At 47.6% G+C, this 25,366-nt stretch overlaps 1 protein-coding gene and 1 pseudogene across 1 annotated transcript in view; both read left to right on the forward strand.

Moving 5' to 3' along the window:
- The window catches only part of LOC129399576 (uncharacterized), a 378,786-nt pseudogene that overhangs the window by 59,159 nt on the left and 294,261 nt on the right, over nucleotides 1-25,366 (forward strand).
- Nucleotides 1-25,366, forward strand: part of LOC101542134 (tyrosine-protein kinase ZAP-70) — a 40,238-nt gene that overhangs the window by 3,863 nt on the left and 11,009 nt on the right. Inside the window, exons 2-3 of the mRNA XM_055119781.1 lie at nucleotides 2,292-2,584; nucleotides 17,963-18,076. The gene's annotated coding sequence lies outside the window, so the exon portion shown is untranslated. The remainder of the gene's footprint in view (nucleotides 1-2,291; nucleotides 2,585-17,962; nucleotides 18,077-25,366) is intronic.

Here is a 25,366-nt window from a genome sequence, read left to right on the forward strand (position 1 = left end):
CTCAGGAATCACTCCTGGTGGTACTCAGGGGATCTTATGGGATGCTGGGAATCAAACCCGGGTCGGCCGCATGCAAGGCAAATGCCCTACCCGCTGTGCTATTGCTCCAGCCCCCCAATCCCAGATATTCTAATTTTAATTTATTGGGGAACAGTTTTTTATAATGGATGCACTATTTTTTCCATTTAGAACGACAGCTTATTGGCATCCCAATTCTTCCACACATTCACCAAGTTACTTTCTGAGTTTTTTCTCTTCAGAGTCGCCATGCTAATTGGGTATGAAGTGGCATTTCATTATGGTTTTGATTTGTATTTCTCTAATGATTAGTAATGTTGATGGTCTTTCAATTACTTATTGGATACGTTTATAATATTTAGATAAATGTATATTCAAGTCTTTTGTTCTCCCCCAAACATGCACCTTTCTTCTTTTTGCCTTTTGGGTCACATCCGGCGATGCTCAGGGGTTACTCCTGGCTCATGCACTCAGGAATTACTCCTGGCGGTGCTTGGGGGACCATTTGGGATGCTGGGAATCAAACCCAGGTCAACCTCGTGCAAGGCAAACACCCTACCCGCTGTGCTATCGCTCCAGTCCCTCTTTTTCTTTTTTGTTCACACCCCAGGCCATCCCTGGTTTGGTGCTATGAGACTGGGGCGGGAGTCAAAACCAGGCCTCCTGCATGCAGAGCTCTTGCCCCAGCCCTTTGAGTCAGCACCCCAGGTCCTTTTGCCTATTTTTTCTCTTTTTTTTTGTATGAATTTTTTGTTTATTTATTTTGGGGCCACACCCAGTGATGTTTGGGGGTTGTTCCTGGCTCTGCCCACCCGCCTTACCCGCTGGAGAAGCCTAAGAGCCAGGAATTCCAGTGGGGCCACCACTGACAAAGACAGGCTCATGGGTGCCTCTGGCTCTGTACTGAGTCAGCAGGGATGGTCGCTGCCTGCGGGTGCTGAACGGCTCCATCAGGAGAGGCAGTGACAGGGCTCAGCATTGTAGCCCTGCGGAGACTGAGCTCTCACACTTTCCTCTAGGGTGGTGGGCGGCCTCCAGTCGGGAGGAATTCTCCAGATTTACTGCCAAGGCCATTGTCTTTGACTAAGGAGTGGCCACCACCCAGGAGGAACCCCACCCCCCTCGCCTCAGGAGGGTGAGCTGGGACCCAGAACACTCATGAAGCAGCTTCAAGAATCTGGATGGAATATGAGATCAGTAACAAGACGTGTTTCACTGGGTTTCTCTCGGAGAATCTGCTGAGCCTCAGAGGCTCTGGCACAGAGCAGCTTTCAGCCCGACAAGGAGTTAGCGCGGCTGGTTAATGGGACACAGAACCCAGCAGGCAGCTGGTATCGAAAGCTGTGGTCTCTCTCCTAGGAGATATGAGTGAATCATCAGAGTCACACCATGGGGACCCGGAGAGGGTTCAAAGTCGACCTCCTGTGGGAGCCCGGGCTTAGACACCTGCCTCCACACGAAGCACCCCAGCATCACTGGCAGTGCTGCCCCCTCCAGAAAAAGAACCCACAGGACAGAAGCATCTGCCCCTGCAGTAAAGCCTTTGTTCACAGTCCTTTGGTTTTCAAAGTGCCTGGAAAGGGCAGTTCCACCTTTCACCAGTGTCACCCATTGTCCAAATGTTGGCATAATGGAACTGCCGTCCCTTTGTGCCACCTGGACACGTTTGGATCTTCTGCTTTAGGACTCTGGTATACATAACTTTTTGTCTGGGGCTCACACCTGGCAGTCTTGAGGGACCATGGAGTGCCAGGAGCTGAACCCTTGGCTCCTGTGTATAAAGCACACGCTCCAGTTCTTTGACCCATCTTGCTAGTCCCTGGTTTACTTAGCTTTTACAATTTTTATAGTGGCCATACCCAGTGGTGCTGGAGAAATCAGGTGAGTGGGGGTAATACTGATGGGGGCTGATGGGGGTCTACAGGGAGCCACTCCAAAGGATACTTGGCCTGAAGTGTGAGGTCAGCTGGTTCTGTGCCCTGAGCCCAAACAGTGGTGCCTGGGGCCCAGTGGTCCTCACAGGTCTGAGTCAAGGCCTCAGCATGGTGGCACATGCATGCATTACAACTTTAAGTCTCTCCCTAGCTCTTATTTCCTGGAGAACTCTCCAGATTCCTCCATCACAAGGACCATCTTCCTGCTTTTGCTTTCCTCTCCAGACCTGATATCACATTGACAGAATTTCCCAGAATATACTGCATCCTAAAACAAAGAGCATAAAAATCTATTTAGTCTGAGCAGCAAATTCATAAAGTGCTTTTAACATTTTTCAGGTAGCCAAAGGTGAAAACAACCCGAGTGGCTGATCTGACAGATGGCTCACAGAAGGTGGCACATCCCTGCCAAGGACTATCAGCCACAGAGAGGCATGAATTACAGTCCTGTGTCACAGAGAGCTGTTTCAGGTCATGGTGGGGGTTCAGTATACAGCTTCAAGGTCCAGATTGTTCCAGCCATCACACAGTGATGCAGGAATCACTGAAGCAGCATTTCTCAGAACCACATATGCCTGCTGTTGCCATGTAGCAGTGCTGCTGCATGCTATGATGAAGATCTCCCAAGTATGGTAAGTAAAAAAGCATTTGGTCACAAAGGACTTCATCACATATGATTTCATTTATATGACATACAGAATAAATAAATTTATAGGACAGATAAGGAGACCGTGTTTGCCAGGGATCATGGGAAAGAAGAAACTGGGAGTAGCAGCTAGAAAATAGGATATTACTTTTGAGGTGATACAAATATTCTAAGATTTAAGGGATAGGGGGTGGCTCAACAGGATAGAGCACGTGTTCTTCATGTGGGAAGTCTGGGTTAGAAATCAGGCAACCCTAGCACTGCAGGGAGTGATTTCTGAGCACTACACCAGGAGTGATCCCTGAGTATTAACGGGATGACCCTCATAATAATAGTGGCCATGGAAAGGCTCAAAGGATTGGAGCATGTGCTTTGCATGTTGTAGTCCCAGGTTCCTTCCTAGGTACCAGATGGCTCCCCAAACACCACCAGGAGTGATCTAAGCACCAAGCCTCTGAGTTTTACTGGGGATAGTTAAAAAAAAAAAACCAAAACAAAGTGCTATTGGACCCAAGAACAGCTCTGTGGCAAAGTGTCTGCCTTGCCCAGAATTTAATCCCTAGTATCACAATTGGGAGTAGCTAGTATAACCTATAGGGCATCATCCTCATAGTACAGCTGTTAGCATCCCGCGACATGGCATTCAAGTATTGGAGCACCACAACCAGATATGTGCTACCTCTGGTCATCACAATAGCAACAAAAGAGGTATGTTACTGATAATATGACTTAATTTAACGCCAAAAATCAACAAGAGTTTAAGCTGATGTTGGTGCTTAAGTTTCACTATTTCCATTTATTACATTTTATAAGTATCAAAATATTTTAAAAGGAAAATCTCCATATTTCAGCACCTTTAGCTGCACTTCCCCACTCCCACACTATTTTCCTTTTGTCTTAGGTTCTACAAATGATCTAGCACCCATTCTGTAATCCTCACTGTAAAAAACTAAGGCACACCGAGGGGCGCGTGTACTCAAGGGCTCTCCGGGTGGCTCTGTCTCACCACCCGCGTTCGGTGCTCCGGAACCGCTGTGTGTGCTGTCGGTCAAGGGCAGGCGATGGAAGGAAGAAGGCCAAACTGGTAGCTCAATCAGTTTATTTCATTCTCTCTCTCCGCTTCTTCTGAGTCTGGGCCTCTCTGTGCCCCACAGTCTTACTTTATATAGCAAGTTACATAGGGCAGTAGCACAAAGGTGGGTTTAACATCAACAAATCAACAAAGAAGGGTAAAACCATTTTTTGAGGAGATTAACAAAATCTCATCTAAGGAAATCTCATCTAAGGAGATCCTCTCAAGGGTGATTCCAAATAAGGGTGTGTTCGGGTGTGAGCTAGTAATCTGCTTAAATAGTTATAATAAATCTACTTCTAATATTTCTAGCAATGTCATTCTGTATGAGCACAGTAAGAGATATAAAGTTTGGTTCTTCCTGAGGACATCTCACTATACAGTCCTCAGGCCAGGTTAATCTTCCTAACCCTAGCAGGGTCCTAGTCTTTTGGATCATGACAGCATTGTCTATGATCATGCCCTCAACTTATAGTTGAATATTGTGGCACTTTTGCCTGGCCTACCTCGATGCCAGGGTAGCACATAACTCACCGCTTGCCCTGGATCCGTCCTGTCCCTCATCGGGAACCTGCTTTTGGGGTGCTAGGAACTGAGGGCAATTGAGTTAAGAAAGCAGATGCTCAGGAGTAAATATTATTGGAGTCAATCAACTCCCAGGTTACAAGCACAATATTGTCTTCCTGTGTCCATACAGAAAGGACATTGCTTTAAGGAAAACTATGTTCCCTAGTTTTAGCAAGGCTAAAAGGACAAACCCCATGTTATCCTACACCTCACCATCATGCTCTGTGTGTAGCACAGGCGTGGAAGGGATCTCCTAGTGGTGGTGGTGGGGGTGAGGTGGCATTACACTGTGCGTCTTAGCCCCGAATCCTCAGCAGTCAGGCACATCAGTGGCTAATGGGGGCAGAGGGAGGGCTTAAACAACCATGGCCATTTTCTTAGCTCTGAGACAAAGTGCTTTAACAAGATGCCAGCTATTGTGTCCACTGTGGGTGTGCCAGCAGTGGAGGCCTGTCTCCTCTGCTAGCAGGGCCTCTCTTTCCCCAGGATCTGCCCATCTTCCCCATCTATGTCCGAATTTTCTCCTCTTGACTCTATTCATTCTGGTTTTGGGCCTACTGTTAAGACTTCATTCTTACTTGGTCACCTCTGCAAAGGCACTTCAAATGGACTCACATTCTCATCTACTGGAGGTTGGAATAGCAACATAGGAATGGGAAGAGGACATATTTGGGCCTATGAAATTAAAGAATAGCAACAGCATAAATCTTATGCACAAGATATCTTTAAAGAAATTAAAACCAAAACCATCTCTCTCTCTCTCTCTCTCTCTCTCTCTCTCTCTCTCTCTCTCTCTCTCTCTCTCTCTCACTCTCTCAATTGGGCCCAGGATTAGCTTAGTGGTTGAGTGTCACCTTGAAAGCCTAAGGTCACAGGTGTGATTCTCAGCACTGCCTTCCCACCCCTGGTTGTCAGCAGATAACACTGTCCTTTTGGAACTCAGGAACCACAACAAAGTCTGAACTCTTAGCACATAGCAACCAAGTGAGTGCAAGCTCGTCATTACATCAACAACAAAAAGAGAAGGAAAGGGTAAAATATCTTCTTTTTAAAAATAAACTAGTTGACACATGTACAAAACCTACACCTTCAGCATAAACAAAGACAAAATGCCCAACCTCATATTTCCAGTAAATTAAGCTAAAGAGATAGTATGTGAGTTAAGGTGTTTGCCTCACATGTGGCCAGCCCCAGTTAGATCTCTGGCACCATATATGGTCCTCAGAGCATTCAGCATCAGAGCACAGAGATCGAACAGACCCCTGACTGTGACCCAGATTTTGTCCACCTAAAAAATGTTACCAGTAAGTAGAATGTTACCATGGTTTGATATCTGGCACCCCATATGGTCCCCTGAGCCAGAAGTAAGCCTTGAGCACTGCCAGATGCAGCCACGCCCCCCAAAAAATTCCAAAACATCAAATAGCTAGGAATCATCTTAACAAAAGATATAAAAAACATTAAAATATGTCAAAGACATTAAAAAGATGTAAAAAGTGTTAACAACTGCAAGTCACTATTGGTATAAATATAAGAGGACACCAAGAAATGGGAAAATATTCCATGTTCATGGGTTGGAAGAATTAACACAGGCAAAATGATCATTCTACTTAAAATATTATTCAGATTCAATTTAACTCTCCTCAAATTTCCAATGTCATTTTAAGGACATAGAAATTCTACTAAATTCACTAAAAATTCTACTAAATTTTGTATGGAATCATACTGCTAGGGTCTGTGATTCAAACACAAGACACCCATAAGGAGTTCAAAAATTTTATTAAAAATATTTGTTGGGGAGGGATGGTGGGAAGGAGGGAGAGAGGGGGGCTACAGACTGACTGGCCAGGGCTGCACCTCCACAACCCTCACCAACTGCGGGAAAGGGTTTAAGTACCCTAAAACCACATTGTTCTTTCTCTCTAACTCACCTGTAAGCTGATTGATCAGTGTCACCTATGGGTGCTCCTTTGTTCTATTCTTTCCATGCTTGATCAACCACTAGATTCCTTCATTTTACTGATTGGCTGGCACTATCTGCAAGCATTGTAAATTTTGTTCTTTCTGTTCCCTTTCCCAAGATGTGGCCTCAGATTCTTCTCAGTTCAGCTGTCAGTTACATAATCATACAGAATAACAAAATGGCTACTAACAACTAAAATGGCTGCACTTTGGTTCACTCCACTTTGGTAGAACCTCTGTCCCTTTCTGAGTGGGGTTGGCTATAATCAAATCCTTGACCCATTCTACCAACATTCTTCTGTCCGTTCAGGGAGTTATAATAGGAATGCAGAACCAACATCTTTACAGCGCCAATGCAGCATTGTGCAAAGTTGTTCAAAGCATTTACTAAGCAGGGCCCCCAAATTAAAGCAAGCAAAAGCAATAGCAAGAGACAGTAGTTGAAACTATTAGGGAGATGAGCCAGGATGACCAGTTGACCCTCCCAGACCCCACTCCATAACAATGTACCTATAGCACAATCTCTACCATTTAAAACAATTCAGGGGGATTGGAATTAATCAAGTAGGAAGGGGACAAGCAAGGGGTTAGACCATACGTGTAAGCAAACCAGGTGTTGTTGGGTCCCCGGTATAGGGGCTCTTCCAGCTGACCTGTGGTATAATTGCTGGGAGGCCACTCTATAGTTTGGTTACAATAGGCTCAGTAAGGGAATCTTGCAAGGTATAGGTCCCTGAATGTACACAAGTCCCAGTATGGGCCATAACTGGCACAGATCAAGGTTAAACTGTGGAGCCTCCATCCCTTTCTGAGTGAGGTTGGCTATAATTCTACCTTTCTGAGCATCAGAAAGCATCTAGTGCCAAAACTTGGGCACATAAGGAGCTCGCTCTGTAGCTATCGCTAGGAGCAAGCAGAAGCAGAGAACTAACTACCTGTGCCTCTCCCATGCTTCCCTTAAGTCACTTTCTCCAGTCTTATCTTGAGGGGATCGGGGATCGTATCCCATTGTCTGGACATGCCACTGGTCGGTGTCATCCTGTTCTTCAAGGGAGAGGCAGCTTCCACATGTAAAGCATGGACCCAGGCTTTGATTCCAGCCACCTACAGAGCGATCAGTGTGGTCAGGGTCATGGTGCAGGGGCCTCTCCACCGAGGTTCAAGGGTGGCAGTCTTATGTCGCGGGATCCAGACTAGGTCTCCTGGTGTGTACAGGTGAGGAATTACTGGTTCCCTTTCGCTATGGTGGTGCACTCTGAGCCCCTCTTGGAGCTGGGCCTAGATACCTGTAAGGCCTGGAATGACTGCAGAAGAGAGTGATCAAACATTTCGGCCTACATGTCCTCTTTTAGACTAAGTTGAAGTGGTGGTGGTTGACCATAAAGAATTTCAAAGGAAGTAAAGTTCTTCTATGGGGATGGGGGCGGAGGGGTTTGCACCCACAATAAGGCAAATGGAAGAAATTGACGGTTCTTCAGCGGAGGGAGGGGAACTCCCTTAATCTACCTGCTACACAATCTCCCCCTAGAGATTTTACCACCTTAAATCCTTAAAGGGGAAAATGGTCAAAGGTCCATCTTCCAGAGCTGCTTCATGCTGACAATGGGACTTTAGACCCTGCCTGCATAAGGGGTGAAATTTTATGTCATCTTCAATGAGACCCAGGCAAGGAACTGTTGGGTTTTCGAAAGCATAGGAGAGGAGGCCTAAGTTAGTTAGGCTGAGGAATACCACTTTGAAGTGATTAGACCTGGGACCTATAAAGCACAATTCTGAGTTGCTTCTCTTACTATCTCCAAATAACTCTATGTGTACATAGAACTAATAACCAATACTTAAACTAGTTCAAATGTTTTATCTCAGCCCTTCAGCCAATTGGCAGGCTGGGGAGAGCAATTCTGTCTTTTGAGCTGAGGTTCCCCTTGGTAAAGCTCTGGCTTCCACTGGTCAGACTGGTGACAGCATGAACAACCTTGAGTTCCTTTTATAGACTAGGCTGCTGACTTAGAGTCAATAAACCAAGTTTTTATCTGGCTTGCCTACGAGGGCTACCTTTTAAACAAGCCTATTAGAATTTATTTATTTATTTATTTATTTAATTACCTTTGTAAAACTAGAATCTGATTTTCACAAAAGAGGCAAGTTACAGAAACATGGTTTTCCGTCTACCTTCACTTTAAATTTGCCAGATGACTTAATAAATTGAACCTGTTCCTTTGCATAAGCACAGCAAAGGAGAATTCTCCTTTGGGGTGCCCCATTATTTACTGAGTAGTCCTGGGGATTTGCCAAAGACAGGAGACACACCAATAGTAACATTAATTTTTCTGGCTTACCCAAACCTGGCCATAAGATGTGAAGATCAGACCCCACGATGGACTGGAGGTGGCCCTGGGCCTCTCACTTTCCACTGGAGTGTCCTGGCAGAAAGGAACCCATCCCATCCCTTCTTCAGGGCTCAGAGCAATCCTGGTTTCCAGGTTTCTGATACTGAGAGCAGGGTCCAGACTGGGTCAGTCATTGCAGATCTCCAGATTCCTCATTTTCCATAGCAGGAACTATTTCCAGTCCTTCCTTGTTGCCAGCCTGCCTCTAGAGTTTCCCTGAGGTTTATTTAACTTGCTCTTGTCATTTAGATCAATCCCTTTGACTGTTTCCCTGGAAGAGGACTTTGGGGTCCCATGGTTGGTTTTCCTATCTGCATGAGAGTAGAACCTATTAAACCTATTACAGAGAGGAAAGACCTTTATCTGGGTTTATGCAAACCAACATAGTACCATGAAGCATCATACGGAAGGTACAAAGAAGAGAAAAGCAAATATTTCACTTTATTCACAATGAGATGTACCCTTTTGCTGTGGGTCCTAGTCAAAAGAAGCACTACGCTCTGTAGGAATAAAGCATACAGTATAACATGCTTAATTCATTCAATCCCATGTTGAAAACCTTGATTTCCTGTAACCTTTTAAAAGAATTCAATAGTCTCAGAGCACTGTATCAGGAGTGTAGATCATCCATCTAATATCTTTTCCATAGATCTTGTTATAAAGGTCAGTTCCTGGGGCTGGAGCAATAGCACAGCGGGTAGGGCGTTTGCCTTGCACGCGGCCGGCCGCCGACCCGGGTTCTAATCCCAGCATCCCATATGGTCCCCTGAGCACCGCCAGGGGTAATTCCTGAGTGAAGAGCCAGGAGTAACCCCTGTGCATCGCCGGGTGTGACCCAAAAACCAAAAAAAAAAAAACCAAAAAAACAAAGGTCAGTTCCTTTCCTTAAAATATAACTTCACATATGGTCCCCCGAGCACCACCAGGAGTAATTCCTTAGTGTGTGAGCCAGGAGTAATCCCTGTACCTCGCTGGGTGTGACCCAAAAAGTGAAAAAAAAAAAAACACAACCCCAAAAACATAACCTCAAACTTTCTACACATTTCCTTTACACAAGTTGCCAATCATTTTCTCATTTAGCATGACAAAACTATACTCTGCAGTGTTATTTCAAAGGTGTCACATCAGTTCTATAGATATCCAAAGTGGTTTACAATGCCCACAATTAAAGTTCTTATAACCTATATTCACTTGGCAAAAGTTCACTTCACATTAGGAATTAACTGAAAGATACTAAGAGTTTTTTTTTTTAAACAAACTTTTTGGGGGCTGGAGCGATAGCACAGCGGGTAGGGCGTTAGCCTTGCACGCAGCCGACCCGGGTTCTAATCCCAGCATCCCATATGGTCCTCTGAGCACCGCCAGGGGTAATTCCTGAGTGCAGAGCCAGGAGTAACCCCTGTGCATCGCGGGTGTGATCCAAAAAGCAAACAAACAAACAGACAAACTTTTTTTTCTTTCTTACATCATCAGTCTGGTAAACATTAAGAAGCAAATATTGGTAAAGATAAGAGTTAAGTTCTTTTTTTTTTTAGAATTAAAATCTATTATTGCTCTATATCTTTTTTTTTTTTTTTTTGCTTTTTGGGTCACACCCAGCGATGCTCAGGGGTTACTCCTGGTTTTGCACTCAGGAATTGCTCCTGGCAGTGCTTGGGGGGCCATATGGGATGCTGGGGATCGAACCGGTTCGGGTGCGTGCAAGGTAAACGCCCTACCCGCCGTGCTATCGCTCTGGCCCCGCTCTATATCTTTTCAATTTATTTATTTATTTTAATTTTTACATTTTTTTTCATTGAATCACCATGTGGAAAGTTACAAAGCTTTCAGGCTTAAGTCTCAGTTATACAATGCTCGAACAACCATTCCTTCACCAGTGCACATATTCCACCACCAAAAAAAAACAACCCAGTATACCTCCCACCCCATTACTCTCCCCCCTCCTCGTGTAGCTGATAAATTTCACTTTACTTTCTCTTTACTTTGGTTACATTCAATATTTCAACAAAATACTCACTATTATTGTTTGGAGTTTCCCCCCCAGAATCAGGCCTGCTGAAAAGGAAGCATTTGATAATTTCTTTTCCATTGCTGAGAATGAAGAGATATGAGCTATCGCGGTCACGCGGTTTTGGATTTCTGCATTTTAGTATTTTAGCAACTAAGTTCAGGGAAATTTCTGCCAGAAATTGCATCATTGCAAGCTCATACCTCCCATTAGTGGTCCTCATAAGATGGCGGTCGCCACGCCGTGCCCCCAGGCAAGGAAAAGGGGAGAGAGAAAAACCTTTCCTCCTGGGGCAGCATGGGGCTGCGGCTTAGTTGCCAGTCTAGAGACATTTCTGCAAGAAGCTGCTGATACCAAAAGTAGTTTAGATGGCCTCTGGAATCATGCTCATTCAGCAGCGGAGAGGCCACACACATGCGGCTGCCAGGGTTACATCTCGGTGGAGAGCAGGCCGGTCTAAGAGTTTTATCTTTAGAATTCTGATATTTAAGGAAACATATAAGAGAATTAAAGCACTCATAGATTATCATGAAACAATAAGGATTTTACATTTGTGGATAAGGTCAATATTAGGTTAATACCTGGTAACAAAGCTTACTGTGCAGACTAATTGACAATATGGAAAAGAAAACGGACTAGTTATTTTCCACTTGACTGGTGTCCCCTGAAGATACTGGGGCAGCTCAGGGCCTTGCACCTCACCCACACAATTCTCCATGTTCAGAAACCACTGAAGCCAAAGGGGGCTATTCTTAGAGCTTAAATTTTAAAGTGACTCATTTTTATTTTTCAGCAAGAATTTCTGAAGCTGGTCTGGAATTCAGCAGAAAAGCCTAATATCTTTAAAAGGTTCAGCAAGGCATAATCCTGTGACTCCAGACTATTAGGCTGACATCTGAGATTTAACATTTATTAACTCTTTGCTAAGCAACTCTAGACATTTAAGTTACTAAAAATCTCTGAGATAAAATAAAACACTGGTAGGGCGAAAGTTTTGCAACCAATCCTATAACTTTAGAAACTCACTTTTTTGTTTTGTTTTGTTTTGTCTTTTTTGCTTTTTGGGTCACACCTGGCAGTGCACAGGGGTTACACCTCAGGAATCACTCTTGGTGGTGCTCAGGGGACCATATGGGATGCTGGGAATCGAACCCAGGTCAGCTGCGTGCAAGGAAAATGTCCTACCCACTGTGCTATCACTCCAGCCCCAAGAAACTCATGTTTTAAACTAAATAGCCTAATTTTATTTCTGCACTGTCTCACAAAGCTCTTATTTCTCTTCTTTGGGCTCTGGGCTCTAACATTCAAGTGTTCCACACAGACAGACAGAGACGAACTGACTACACACATTGCACGTGTACACATATACAGTTGATTGATAAATCTGAACCTTTAAGAATGGGTAAGGAGAAAACTGATGGACTGAGAAAGGAAGGGGAAGTCACAGGGCAAAATTAGCCCTGTCGGCTGATTGGGAACCTTGCCCCACCTCCTCTCCCCAGCCTGACCAGCCTGTTTAGAGCCAAATCCAGGGACTTGGGGAGCCCTTTTGAATTTTCCTGACCCATGATGAGAGAAATACAGACAGCACAAAGAATTGCAAAGACAAACAAGACAAACCCAATACAAAATAGTACAAACCATCCCTGAGGGGGCAAGAGAGAAACTACAAAAGATCACTGTCACTGTCACTGTCATCCCGTTGCTCATCGATTTTCTCGAGCGGGCACCAATAACATCTCCATTGTGAAACTTGTTGTTACTGTTTTTGGCATATCGAATACGCCACGGGAGCTGCCAGGCTCTGCTGTGCGAGCGAGAGACTGTCAGTAGCTTGCTGGGCTCTCTGAGAGGGGCAAAGGAATCAAACCCGGGTTGGCTGTGTGCAAGGCAAACACCCTGCTACTGTGCTATCGCTCCAGCTCACTACAAAAGATAGTTCAAGAATATAAGAGGAGGGGGTACGGTGCCGCCAGCAGGTTAACCTGTACCTGTGGGGCGAGTGCATCAACAGCCTGATGGTGCCTTCAGACTTCCAGATACCCCATAATTGCCATTGTGCCTTTGGCCAGACCCCAACAACTTGGAGCCAAGTTTACCAAGAAATTAAACAGCCAAAAATTTAGGTGTGTGGGAATCACACCCACAAACCAACTCCAGTTCAGCTATACAAACTCATTTATTGGCCTTATTTCAGAGACCCATAAATCTCAAAAGAGACCAAAAGCTGCAGTTAGGGCTGGTGGCGCAGTGCAGGCGAGTGGACGCACCCTGCAGGGCACATGCCAATAGTTTATTTCTCTAGAAAAGATGGAAACAAGGGCCATGATCCAGAGACACTCAAAAGAATCTCTGATCCGAGCAGCTCCCTGCAGAGATGGCTCCAGACTTTAAGCCAGGCTGACTTTACCTGGGTGCCTCAGACGGGGGCAGGCATCATCCCTCCATCTGCCCCCTAAAAGCCCCAGTGGCTGACAACTTCCAGAATCCAGTGAGAAGTGGGTGCATTGTTGGCAAACTCCAGGCCTTAAGGGATATGGGGTGGGTTGGTCCCTCTCATCCCCCATCCCCATGGGGCCCTGGAGGTCATACCCACAAACTGCCTCCGGCTGCTACTTAAATTCCTTAATGGCCATGATGCAGAGACACACAAAAGAATCTTTGAACCGAGCAGTGAGCTGCAGAGATTTCTCTAGATCCTAGTTATCTAAAATTTTCGAATTTCAGGAGCACCTGGCCACTCTCATGGCCTCGGACATCTTATACTATTCAGAACAAGCAATACTAAAGGGGAGATTGTCTGCCATAGAGGCAGGGGGAGGAGTGGGATGGGTGGGGGGATATTGGGAACCTTGGTGGTGGAAGATGTGCACTGGTGGATGATTAATTATTGTATGACTGAAACTCAAACAAGGAAGCTTTGTAACTGTATCTTATGATGATTAAATAATAATAATAATAAAATTAAATTAACATTCTGAATTTTAAAAAGTAATGTGTAGTTCATGCCCAATTCAATTAGCTTAATCATTGGCTGACTAAATAGCAGTACTCCAACATAAAGAAAAAAAAAAGAATATAGGGACTGGAGCAATAGTACAGTGGGGAGAGCATTTGCCTTGCACTCGGCCAACCTGAGTTCAATCCCTGGCATCTCATATGATTCCCCAAGCATCACCAGGAGTAATTCCTGAGTGCAGAGCCAGGAGGAACCCCTGAGCATTGCAGGTGTGACCTAAAAAGCAAAAAAAATATTAATATAAGAGGGACTAAGAAACCCGGAGAAGTCAGAGGACAATAGGGGTGTCGCCCTAGAGTTCTGGTCTCGGCGAGCGATACTGCGTCCAGTTTCTCAAAATTTTATTTATTTATTTTTTTAAAGTTATTTTTCATTCTTGAATCACCGTGAGAACAGTTACAGAGATTTCAGGTTAAAGTGTGAGTCATACAATGATCAAACACCCATCCCTTCACCAGTGCACATGTTCCACCACCAAAAACCTCAGTATACCTCCCATCCCACCCCCTACCCTGCCTGTGTGGTTGATGATTTTCACTTTACTCTCTCTTTACTATGTTTACATTCAATGTTTCAACAGAAAACTCACTATTATTGTTTGGAATTTTCCCCCAACAATCAGACCTGCCGAAAAGACATCATTTGATAATTTGTTTTCTGTTGCTGATAATGAAGAGCATATGAGCCACGTGGTTTTGGATTTCTTTTATTTTATTAATTAAGTCCAGAGAAATTTCTGCCAGAGCCGCTGAGTTCTGAAAATTGGTCTTGTCTGGGTGGGGAGCAACGCTGGTCCCGCCCCCCATCCTGAGAGTTCCTGCACGCCCATCACTGCAAGCTCGTACCTCTGTCCAATGGGCTCTAAAAGATGGTGGTCACCATGCTGCCGCTGCTGAAAGGAAAGACCGAGGGACAAAAATCTGTCCCCTTCCAGGGGGGGACCCATTAAATTAAAATATTCCTACATGACAAAAAAAAACCCCTCAGATTAAAGTAAAGACATCCGACCAAATGGGAGAAATATTTTTATGCTATACATCAGATAGAGGGCTAATAGCCAAGATATATAAACCTCTCAGAAAACTCAGCCACACAGTGGTTGGAAGCTTGCCACAGGTGTGTGTGGGCAAAGGGCAGTTAGGATAGAGAAGGGTCCAGTATACAACAATAGAAATAATCAGGCTGGAGTGATAGTATAGCAGGTAAGGTGTATGCTTGCTTGAGACCAACCTGGGTTCAATCCTTGGTATCCCATATGGTCTCTTGAGCCCCACCAGGAGTAATTCCTGAGTGCACAGCCAGGAGTAACTCCTAAGCATCTCTGGGTGTGACCCAAAAAGAAAAAAATCACTCTGATCACAAGAACTAAGTGTTAAAGGTAGGTAAAGGTATATACATGATAACTTTTCTGTATTGCAAACTGTAATTCTCAAAAGGAAAGAGAGAAAGGTAGGGGAGAAGAAAAGTGCCTGCCATAGATGCAGGTGGGGGTGGGTGGGAGGGAAACTGGGGACATTGATGGTGGGAAATGTACCCTGGTAAAGGGACAGGTGTTGGAACATTATATGACTGAAGCCCAGTCATGAACAACTTTGTAACTGTGTACATCACTGCGATCCAATTAAAAAAAATTTAAAACAAAAACCCTTCAGCATCAAAAAATCTAATAAACTTATCAAAAAATGGGGAGAGGAGATTAGCAGATACTTCCCTGAAGAGGACATATGGATGACCAGTGGACATATGAAACATGTTTATTGTCCCTGATTACCAGAGAAATGCAAATCAAAACAACAATGAGAAAACATCTCACAGCTGTGAGAATGGAAAATATGAAAAAGACTGGAAACATTGGGGCCAGAGCAATAGTACAGCAGGTAGGGTGTTTGCTGTGCACACAGCTGACCTAGGTTTGACCCCGGCATCCCATATGGTCCCCTGAGCACCACAAGAGTAATTTCTGAGTGCAGAGTCAGGAGTAATCCCTAAGCATCTCTGGCTGTGCTACCCTCCTCCCCCCCAACCCAAATGGGAAACAACCAGTGTTGCCTGTGATGTGGTAGAGAAGGAACCATCATTCACTGCTGGTGGAAATGCTCTCTGGCTCAATCTCTATGAAAATGGTATGAAGATTTCTCACAAAAGAAAGAACAGAGCTTTCTTATGACCCAGCAATTACAACAATGCTTCTTGGCATCTGTCCCTCACAAATGAAAATATCAATTCAGAAAGACATATGTGCAGCTATGATCAAGGCAGCACTAAATACAATAACCAGAATATGCAAACAACCCGAATATTCAAAGGCAGCTGAATGGACAAAGACGCTGTGCACAATGGAATACTCTGCAGCTAAATGACGAGATCCTCCAGTTTGCTGCAAGGTGGATGGAATTGGAGGGTATCAAGTGACTCAAATCAGAGTGTAAATGACAGGTACTGGATGACTCACTCATCTGTGGAATATAAGGAACAAAACAAGGGGTCATGGTACTGAGAATACCCAACAAATGGGGAATATAGGTGAGGTGAAGAAGAGGTCAATCAGAAGTAACATAAGGACAGAGGTGGAGGGTTTTTGACACTTTGGTGGGAGTGAGATGCAATAACTGTACACAGTTCAGTTCAAAGCTGAAATGCTAACACTATTACATGTGAGCTAAACCATTAATAGAGATAAAAGATGGCTGAGTTGGGAGAGAATCCCAGGAAAGGCGAGCTGGGGATTGAACGCAATAAGAAAAGTAAGGCAGATTGGGGGAACTCAGGCCAGGGCGCCCAGCTTGGAGCAGGAAGGGTCTAGTTCCTGTCTCAGCAGTGGTCCGATGTTGGTCTCCCTGGCACAACCCGTTGTCCACTAGAGGTCGCTGGGCCTGTAGGGAGTACCCCAGCTGCTGACTTCTCTGGGAACCAGGCTGTTGCCAGGGAAATATTCTCTAAGTATAACATGGATTAATTGGCCTTGATTGTTGGTGGCCTGAGGGTTTGAGACATGGGACTTTGGGTGTCAGCAATATTTCAACCTTTCTCTGACTTAGAGCATCAAGGACAGTGCTCCAGCAGCTTCTTCCTAGTCGGAGCAATATCCTACCTCCTTCTGCCACCTGCTCATTAGTACACATGGGCATTCTCCCTCAGACTCTATTTAACCATTGTCTTTCCTAATAAGCTTTGTCATATGACTATGACTATGGCCTGTGTGGGTGGCTATGTCTCGGCCAGGCTGTGCACACGCATCTTTGAGCAACCGATGCCCTACACTGATGGATCAGGAGGTCCTTGTTCCCAGGGTCCTCACAGTCTGAGGACAGTACCATAGGTCCCCGCAGCCCCATTGGGCAGTGCTGAAGAAAGCAGTCCCCACGGAAAGATGGATACTGGAAAACCTCACTCATTGTTATGGAGAGAAACAAAGCAGAACAGTATTGAATGATGACAAATTTGCCCTTGGGTTACAGAATTGATCAAACAACTGGGGGGGATCCTTGAGGGATGAAGATGATACCACAGATGACAACAGGACAGTTGGGGAGGGCCCTGGGCGCTTTGGTGGTTGGGGGGGGTGCAGTATCTCTATCAAGACGATAAGCTCCAACAGTGCTGCACCCATAGGACCTAAACCTGCAAGAGAAAGAAATTGACCTCCAAGTGTCCTAGGGGCCCAGCAGATCCCCAGACTCCTTGGGGCCCTGAAGGGAATGTGGGTGAAGTGGACTCCAGGTAGGAGGCAGCCATGTAAGGTTGGAGGGGCAGCAAGGTGTGACCCCCGCCCCCCCACTAGGTGGTGGTGCCATCTGGAGAATGCCATGTGAGGGAAGGGAGGGAAAAAAGATGGAGGGAGTCTGAGGAGGCACTGGGCTGGGCAAGATGGGAAGGGACCCCTGTCTCCTTGTCTTGGTGAGGTTCCTTCCCTGTGTGCCGAGGGGTGCACAGTGCCCCACCCTGCTCTCCCTCCTCAGGCCCGTGAATCTGTCCACAGGAATAAAGGCTCTGGGTCTCTGATCTCTTACCTCTAGCGGATCAAAAATTCTCTCTGAGAAACAGTTCAGCCAAGAGAGGGCGGAAGTGGGAGTGTCTGGTTTTCACTGAATCTTGGGGATCCCCCTTCCACAGTCCCTCCCACTCCTCTTCCAGGAACTCAGTTCCCCTCCCAGGTTTGGGGGCGCCACTGGCATTGGCAGGACCCCCACTGCCATAGCAAACCTCAGTTTCCCCAGCCCTAGGATGGACAGGCTGGACCCGGAAACGCTCAATGTTGTCTGGAGCGTGGGGCCTGTAGCTTCCTTGAACGCAGCACTTGGTGACTTTGACGTCAACTTCAAACACAGCCTCCTTTCCTGTCTTTGCAGCAAGGAAATAAGTTGAGGTTCAGAGAAATCCGCTGCCGAGAGCACTCAGGCCTTCCAGCTCCGCTCCAGCCCCAGCCTCTGTCAGCGCCACCACCACCACCACTGAGTGTCCAGGTAAGTGGCATCCACTAGCCCCTCGGTTGCCAAGTGTCACCACAGGGGCACTAGGCAGTCCAACGCAATCTCCCCAGTGAGAACCCCTGGGCATGGTGTGGGCGGGAAGTGGCTGGCACTGAGGTCTGGGTGGGGACTCTGTTGGCTTTTGGTCCCCAAGTTTTGGGGGGCTATATTCAGTGGAAGTTGGAGATCCTCCAGCTTTGTGCTCAGGGGTTACCCTGGACGGGGCTCAGAGGACCGTGTGGAGCCGAGGATCGCAGGGTTGGCTGCATGAAAGGAAAGTGCCTTAGCCCTGCTCTAGCTCTGGCTTCTCGTTGGTCCCAATTCTTCAGAGAAGTAGCTGTGAGTGGTGGGCAGTGGAGGGGAGCTTGCAGGAGACTGGTTGGCCCCATGCCCAGACCCCGGTCAGTGGATCTGGAGGGAGCGGCTCTGGGCCACTCTTGAGGGTGGAGGACAGATTCAGGAGTCCACTGGGGAGAAGCAGGGGAGGCCGGTGGCTCCTGGAGAAGGAAGCAGCTGAGCTGAGCGGTCGTGCCCGGGGACGCAGGCATGCCTGCTCACTCTCCACGTCCTCTTGGGCCCCGTCAGGGCGGTGGCCTGGGCTCCAGGCAGCAGACAAACATGTGCTTTGGCCACCAAGATCGAAGGGCTGTAAACAGGAAAAGCAGAGGGTAAACCTGAATGACAAAATGTCACCCAGGGCGGTTCTTACAGGAGAGCTCCGGTGAAGTGGGGATGGCGAGGAAGGAGTGATGGGCGCAAATCTGACTCAATCGCTGTGTGCTCTTGGCAAGTCGTGTGGCCTCTCTGGGCTTCAGTATGCGTCTGTTAAATGGAGATGCAAATCTTGGTGCCTAGCAGGTGTTTGGCCACTTGGTGGGAAAGAACAGGTTTGTGTGGGGAGCAGTTTGACAAGTGCTTTGTTGGTCTCATCAGGGTCAGGGGGCTGCTCTTGTCTTTGGCACCCCTACCTTGCAGCCTCTCTCTGCGGCCCTGGCAGGGACACCCAGGTCAGATGGCCTGGAGGACTGTGCCCTGGAGCCAGGCAGTCTAGACTGGGTCCCTGCTCTGTCACTTCCCTGTGTGTGGGACTGTGGCAAGTCTCTCACCTCTGCGCTGCAGGCCCTCCATGGTTTCGGGCCTGGCTGTACTATAGCTGGGGTGGTCTCAAGTGTTGGACCCCGGAGATTCCCAGGCACCACAAACCTCGCATCGTGTGATTTTTGGCCAGAGCTAATTTGCCCCCAGCAGCTGCTCCAGAGTACCCAGAATCACTTTTGCTCATGACGGATGTATGACTGGTGTTTTGTGGACATGAGTCAGAAGGCAGCAAACACATCCCCCCTCCATGTCCAACTTGGAACCAGCCAAACATCCCACATCTGTCAGACTCTGACTCCAGCCTCTTCCTCCCCTCAAGCTCTCACTGGCTTCCTGGTGCAACGTGAGTCTCACACCAGAGAGGGGACGCTCTTTGCTGAGGGGCACAGGCCAGTCCTCAGCCAGCCGCAGAGGGGTGTCCCCTGGCATCCCACACTGACGACCCTGACTGTCCAAGAATAGGGACTCTAGAGTCAGCTGGGGACAGAGGGCTGTGGGAACTCTGGCCTTGGAGTCCAGTCCCTGATGGACTCACCTGGGTGTGAGCAAACAGCTGCAGGCCCAGAGGCCCGGTTCAGCCCTGATGGCCACTACAGGCCACACTCCGGGTCCTGCATTCCCCTCGCCCCCAAGCCATGACTGGGGTGGGCACTGGATGGAGTGGGCAGTGCTCGAGTGGGCACCAAAATCTCTACCACGAGACTCTGGCAGCCACACTGCTGTCAGACAGGAGCTTCCAAGAGGGGCCCTGCTGGCTGGCCATATGTGGGACCTTCTGAGAGGGGCCGTGTTGGGTGACCATGTCCCTGAGTGTGTGTGGCTGTGGCTGACTGCACACGCAGCACAGACGTTGAAGCCCGGTGGCAAGTCCATGGTGAGAGCTGCGAACATGCTGATACAGTGTGTGGCTCACCCTGATCACGTGGGCCAGAAGGTGGACCATCAGGTGGGCCAACAGGGGACAATGGGTCCCAGAAGCCCTGGGGACAAGCATGCGAATCCATAGGAGTCTGGGTGAGTGGCAAGCCCAGAAGGACAGGTTACCAAATGGCTGAGCCTGGCGAGCCTTATCCCAGGGTCTTTCACATCCTCTGTGTCCCCCAAACCTTTGCAAGACCCATTCCCATGTGGGGTGCAGTGAGCTTCTTGCTGGCCTGGACCACACTATGCCATGTGGAAGACACATGATTCTGTGCCCTGTGCCAGGAGGAGAAAGAAGAGGTTTCCAGTGGCCATGTATGGTGTAATGCCAACCGTGCTTGCCGTGACATGTTCTGTTGGCTGACAGACACTCGTGTTTCTTCTGTTAAAGGCCCAGGGGTCTTCGCACGAAGGCACCAAGGGTAGGAAAGGCGGTTTGGGGTTTCTTGAAGTCTCGGGCAGTGAAGTGGCATGCTTCAAGGTTGTTGCTGATGTGGGCCCTCCAGGCCTGCTTCCACCATCGCCCGCTCCTGCCAGGGCAGCTAGATCAACTCCTTTCCTCCCTGCCTGATGCCTCTGTCTCCTCTCTGGACCCCGATGCTGAGTGTGTTCTGTGGAACAGTGAACCCTCAGCTAGGAAGACCCCCTAGCCAGACCTCTTGGGCCTGGGGAGCCACTGAGATACTTTTCATAGCTTCTGAGAATCTACTAGCTCACCTCACTTTTCTTCCTTTGAGAAATGTTGGGGGTATCAGGTCTGCGTGAACAGATATGCTTGATCCCTGCAGGCTTTTCCTCAGAGTTGTGGAGGGCTGGGCTGTGGGTCAGTGGAACAGTACATGCTTTGCATGTCAAGCCTGGGCCTGATCCCTACTCCCCACCTCCACCCCTCCAAACACACGCAAATTCAAAGATGACTGTGAAGGGAGCAACTAGTTCAGGGTCAAAGGCTGGCTTCACCCACGGCCCTGCTGCCGCCCCAAATCCACAGAGGCAAGGTCACAGTAGGGTTCTGGAGCTCACGAGGAGCTCACAAATCCAAGGGCAGGGTGGGGTTCCCGGACAGAGTGGGTGCAGCAACACACCACCCTCTCCTCCTCCTTCCACGCTGGCCCCGCCCCCCCAGCTCCGCCCCAGTTGTGGTTACTGTTGTGTCACTACCAGGAAAGGCAGGAAATTGGGAGAGGTGAGAAGGCACAGAAAAAGCCCCTGGGCCTCTGGCAACAAGGGCCCCTGGGCAACATGGCTAGTTGTGGCTTCTGGCCGGCACAGAGTCCCCCGCACCCCACATCTGCACCGGCGCACTCCTGACTACGCAGGCTGCACCTGTGGCCGCTGCAGGAGGAGCCTGTCAAACCCAGTCACCAGCACTTTCCTACCACAGCTTCCTGCCCTGCAGCCCTGCACCCCAGTCTCGGACCAGCCCCACCTCGTCTTGGGTCCAGATCCCCTGCCTGCGGGAGGCAGGGCTGGGGGCCCTGGAGTCCGGGGGAACCTGGAGAGGAGAGGAGAGGGATCACCTGGCGGGTGGGATGGGGTGGGGGGGAAGATGGGACCACACGGACCTGAAGGAGGCCAGAGAGCTGCTGCAGCTTAGGTCAGATGGATGGAGGGTAAAGGTGGCGATGAAAGGAGGTGACGCAGCGCACATGGGCCTCAGGACAGCTGTAGACTAGACTGGCGAGTGTGGCTGACTCTAGCCGGCAGGATAGCCCGTGGGAGGGACTGGAGCTGGGGAAGAGAGTTCAGCAACGATCCAAGGGGTCAGGCAATGTGGTGTCCAGCACAATGTGGTGTCCAGCACTGACGGGGCACTGAATGTAGCTATTTTTTTAGTGCCCCCCTTTTGGTGTGTGTGTATGTGTGGGGTGGTCCCAGGTGGTGTCAGTGGACCCAGGACCGCATCTACAATGCTCCAGGCCCTTGTGTCATCTGTGTGAATGTGAGCTTCCTTTTCTCCGGGAGCCCTCTGGGCCTCAGAAACACTCTGATGAGACCGAGATGCAGCCGGCTCTGAGTCTCATCTTGCAGTGACTGCTGGAACCCCCGGGCTGCCCCTTGGGCCTGCTCTGTCCTCCACAGTCTCAGCAACAACACTGGTGAGCGGCAGATTCTGAACCCTCCCTCAGATCTCGCCTGCTCCTGTTCTAGCTCTGCCTCTCAGCCCAGTGCTCATCCTGGCAATTCCTCCACTCCCCCTTTGCCAAAGAGCAAAGACTCTCCCCTCCCTTCATCCCTCCATCTGCTTATGTTTGCTGAATAAAGAGGGGTGCTCAAGGACCCTTCCCAAGAGCCCATGTTCCAGGGCCTTGCTGGATCCACCTTTGAGGAGAAACAAACAAAACAATTTCTATCAAATAGTATAAAATCATGCAAATAGACATAAAATAGGGAGAATGTGTTATATGCTCACAAAATACTCCAGATCCTTACAATTTACATTTTATTATGCTCACCTTATTACATGCACTCAATCCTCATTATTCATGGATTCTGTATTTGCCAATCCACCTACTCCCCCAAATTTACTTGTAGCCCAACCTAAGAAGGCATTGCACAGTCTCTTGAGGACACCTGCAGTCAGAGAAGCAGGACATCTGAGCCAACCTATCTGTGTGCTTCAGGAAGCAGAATCTGATTGAATTCAGTCCTGGGTTTCAGCACCACAACCAAATAGGAGTTCCTCCTGTGGCCTGTGGGAGTCACATTTTTGTGCTTTTTTTTGCCAGTGATTTGACTGTTTAAATCACCCTTCTTCAACCTTTTTACACTGTGGGCAAACAAAAAACAGTGCATCATCCTGTTAGCCTCTCACTAATGTAGCGCTGGAACATGTAATGGCTACATGACTTGGGGAAATTCTGTGTACCACGTACTGAAGAAGAGGGTTAAAATGACCCCCAGTGCTATGCTGAAGTATCAATGGGGTGGCTAAGATATACCTCACCAAAATAGACCTTAGCAGAGCTCAAGGTTATGGTGCTGTTGGTAAGAGTCCATTGCTAATCAACAATATGTGTTAAGTAAGGTGCCTATAAACTGAAGTCCATATAAAGCAAGGTTATACCCCATCAGTTGTTGGAGAGAGTGAGACTAGAGGCTTGAAGATACCTGATCCTGGATTCCCTTCAGCCACACTGGCTAAGTGTATGCTGATTCAGTGTGTGAACTTGATAGAACTGCCATGAACAGTAAGACTGGACTGCATCCATCTACTTCTCTAGCCACCCCCAATTTCTCTATCCGCCCCTTTCTAGCCACCCGACCAAGAGTCACTGTCACTGTCATCCCGTTGCTCATCGATTTGTTTGAGCGGGCACCAGTAACGTCTCTCATTGAGAGACTGTTTTTGGCATATCCAATACGCACGAATAGCTTGCCAGGCTCTGCCGTGTGGGCTCCATACTCTCAGTAGCTTGCTGGGCTCTCTGAGAGGGGTGGAGGAATCGAACTCGGGTCAGCTGCGTGAAAGGCGAAAGCCCAACCACTGTGCTATCACTCCAGCCCCCGACCAAGAGTACTTTAAAATAAATTTTTTTTTTGCTTTTTGGGTCACACCTGGCGATGCACAGGGGTTACTCCTGGCTCTGCACTCAGGAATTACCCCTGGCGGTGCTCAGGGGACCATATGGGATGCTGGGAATCGAACCCAGGTTGGCCACGTGCAAAGCAAACGCCCTACCCGCTGTGCTATTGCTCCAGCCCTAAATATTATTTTTTGGAATCCCTTTCTTTTTTTTTTTTTTTTTTTTTTTGATTTTTTAATCATGTTTATTATTTGTTTTTATTATCTTTCTTATTTTTGCCTTTCATAGTTTTCTTTTAATTTTTATTTTATTTTATTTTATTTTATTTTTTTTATTAAATCACCATGTGGAAAGTTACAAAGTTCTCAGGTTTATATGTCAGTTATACAATATTCAAACACCCATCCCTTCACCAGTGCCCAAATTCCACCACCAGAAACCCCAGTTTACCCCCCGCCCCCACCCCCTACCCCCTACTGTATAACTAATGAATTTCACTTCATTTTTTCTTTACCTTGATTACATTCCATAATTCAACACAAAACTCACTATAGTTGACATAACTCTCTCTCTCTTTTTTTTTCTCTTTTTCCTTTTCCATTTTTTTTTTTTAATTTTTCCCCCTCATCCCCCTTCCTGCGCCTCATAGTATGGTGTACTCCACGCCACGTTGGCCAGCGTGGGGCTTTTGCTTAGCTCATAGTCCAGAGGTGGCTGTTACATTAAGAACCTTCAATATTTCAACAAAAACTTACTGTTATTATTTGGAGTTTTCCCCCCAAGTCTGACCTGTTCAAATGGAACCCTTTCACATTGATGACAATTATAAATGTTAAGTCGCGCGGACGCTGCCGCGTCCGCGCGGTTTTGGATTTCTGTATAAAGTCCTGGGAAAATTCTGCCAGAAATTACATATTTCCTCCGTTAGCCGGCGTGGGGCAAAGGCTTAATTCACAGTCTCCATACATGGGTGCAGGCACTTGCTGGAACCCCAATTCCTAAAGCTGTCTCTGGTTCCCGCTTGTTCCACATCCACCGGCTCTGCAGGGGCATGGGCGCCCGGGCCGAAAACCCGGCCGGCCGGAGCCGAGCACGGGCCCGACTAGGGCTGGCTCTGTATCCTGCGGCTGTTTCAAGTTCAAAGCACACATTTTTTTTTTTTTTTTTTTTTCCGCGCCACCAAGTTCGTACCTTCTCAACGGACCCACAAAATGTCGGACTCCACGCCTTCTCCCGGAGGGGAGAGAGACCAAGAAGGAAGGTTCTTTCCTCCGTTAGCCAGCGTGGGGCAAAGGCTTAATTCACAGTCTCCATACATGGGTGCAGGCACTTGCTGGAACCCCAATTCCTAAAGCTGTCTCTGGTTCCCGCTTGTTCCACATCCACCGGCTCTGCAGGGGCATGGGCGCCCGGGCCGAAAACCCGGCCGGCCGGAGCCGAGCACGGGCCCGACTAGGGCTGGCTCTCGGAATCCCTTTCAAAGTAAATTATGACATCAGTACTCAAACAATGACCAAATACTTTTTTTGCATAGAGTTAGGAACTATGGCTCAATAGATTATGGTTATTTTATTAAAGGACCCAAATGCAATAAAATGATCTTAACATTCTGAGTTCTGAGAAATTTTGACCTATCTGACTCAGAGAATCATATAATGCTATGTAACAAATGTAATCTTTTATCTAGCTAGTAGACGTTACTTCTACCCACCCAAAGTTGAGGGCAACCAGTCTAAGG

Source organism: Sorex araneus, chromosome X (genome assembly GCF_027595985.1).
Source record: "Sorex araneus isolate mSorAra2 chromosome X, mSorAra2.pri, whole genome shotgun sequence".
Classification (NCBI taxonomy): domain Eukaryota; kingdom Metazoa; phylum Chordata; class Mammalia; order Eulipotyphla; family Soricidae; genus Sorex; species Sorex araneus.